Genomic DNA, 2,457 nt, shown 5'->3' with positions numbered 1-2,457 from the left:
ACGCACACCTTTACATGTGAAAAATACACGTGGCTCATTAGGTGTCACACTCTAACCGGACCAGATAGAAACAACTAACCAAATCTGGTTCTGCCCAAAGTCTTTCTGACACACAGGCAACAAATTCGTGAAAATACTGAATAAATGGGCTTAACTAAATGAAATCACTGTCCTTCAAATTAGTCCATATACATCTGGAATATTACAGAGTAAATTACACTTTAACAGAGTTCTTATTATAACCTTGTCACACACTGAACTTGTAAAAGAGTAACTGTTGAGTTGAACATGAATTACACCAGTTAAGTAAATGTAGACCGTCGCTGTCAGTCTATACACAGTCTCTTGTAGTTTCCAACTTTTGTGTCACTTTTCAGACTACAAACTTTATAGTCGGACTTATAGACTTCTTCATGAAAACCTTATGACCATATGTGTCCTTTACGTTAAACAGTGGCTTATCTGTGTTCCCGTCTCGACGAGCCATCGAATGTGCACAGGTCGGGACCATCACAGTCGAGTTTGACTTTTACTCCCTCCAGGTAATACACGACACCGCGGTTCTTCAGTCACAGATGGATTTATTCCTTCGTTACACTTCTCCGCCAATCCACCATAAAATCCACCATCAAACTCGCTGGCTGCACGTAACCGTGAGGGAATAAGTTCGCTTTAGAAACAAAAACTTAACAAGAAACACTTCCAACTTCTTCTTTCTCTTCTTTGCAGCTTACTTTCACTTTGAAACAGCTTAATTTACGCCTTCTCCTAGCTTCTTAACCCTTTTTTGCGTCACTTAAAGGTGACTGTGTGCAACACGGAATGTAACATGGTTCCTACCCATAAAGGAAACAATGTTTATAAAACGAAGAAAATAAGTAAACACAATAAATTAAACAAATTGACATAATTTACATTTATGGCAGTTAAAATTACACTCTCTGTGTTGTGTCAGTCTGATGTGATCATTTGAGGTAAGCAGGTATTTGAGCTGTCACTCACACAAGCCCCGCCCACACGAGGAAAATGTGCCGGAAGTCGACCCGTATTCTCACGCAGCGTGAACGTAAGACGGTGCGGCGCGACTGAAAAGCGTGCAGTGAATCTGAAGGTCTCACAAGAAAATAGAAAATTCCTAACTTTTATTTTTTACATTTCAACGTCGTATTTTTGTTTGATATTAGGTTATTAAGTTTTGTTACACACTTTTTGGCAGTGATCTGGTTCCAGACGAAACGAATTAAAACATAAGTGTAGGGTGGTCAGTGTTGTGGTTTTGTTGTGTAATCTGTATATAGATTTTTGGTGGGTTGTTGTTGTGTACAGCTCTCTAGGTTTTAGTTGGTTGGTCACTTCTCACTGTAAATAAAAGCACAATATTTCACTTCGGCCTGGTACGTGTGAATTCCCGCCTCTCAAACAAAAATTCTTGAATGTGCAAGAAAAGCGCACATATTCTTTGATTCTGTTAAAGAACTCACACATTTAAACCAAAACATCACATATAAATCAGTATAAAAATGAATAATATATTAGGGAAAGGAGCAGGATAAGGAGGCGCTGTCACTTCCAGAATTCGTGGACGAATTCGTGGACGCACAGACAGACATAGCGGGTTCTGATGGTAATAGTTTTACAACAGATGCACCTTCTTGACACAACAATATCTATTTTCCCGGACTTGGGACATGTATTCCTATTGGCAAGTGATCACGCAAATTCTTGATGTCAACTCACACATATTATTTAAGCCCCAATTACACAACACAAGTTGTTATATAGGGAACAATGATAAATCTATCCAACTTTGTTTTAAGGCAAGTCGCTAAGAAAGTTAACTTTGTTAGTGGATTGGGAAAAGGAGCAGGAAAAGGAGGTGGTGGTGGAGGAACAGTACGAGAAGCAGGTGGAGGATTAGGGAAAAGGGGAGCGGTGCAAGAGGAGTCCTACTTCAGGAAAAAAAACGCAGGAAAACCTGAAAGACTTAAAAGAAAAAAAACTGAAAGAAGATCCGGGAGTTCAGTCTGAAATAGAAAAAAAAGGCAATGGAACAGAGAGAGCACAAGGTCCCATGTTTTTATTGGGACATCATGTGATGTGCCACAATAACAATAAATTTAAGAAAAAAAGGAGAATATTTGATGTCAGTGTCCTGTGTTCTTGATGTCAGTGTCCAGTGCCCATTCAGTGTCCTGAATTGCTTTGAGCAATTTCATGAGATCTCCTACTACACTGTACCTTGATACCACTAGAGGGCGTCATTGCACCATTTAAAATAATTTAACCACATACTACTGTATTACATACTGTATTACATACATACTGTATACATACTGTATTACATACTACTGTATTACTACTGTACTATACAGTAGTATGTGGTTAAATTATTTTAAATGGTGCAATGACGCCCTCTAGTGTTATCAAGGTACAGTGTAGTAGGAGATCGCATGAAAT

Source organism: Denticeps clupeoides, chromosome 14 (genome assembly GCF_900700375.1).
Source record: "Denticeps clupeoides chromosome 14, fDenClu1.1, whole genome shotgun sequence".
In the NCBI taxonomy this organism is placed as follows: Eukaryota; Metazoa; Chordata; class Actinopteri; order Clupeiformes; family Denticipitidae; genus Denticeps; species Denticeps clupeoides.
This window is presented reverse-complemented; position numbering follows the sequence as displayed.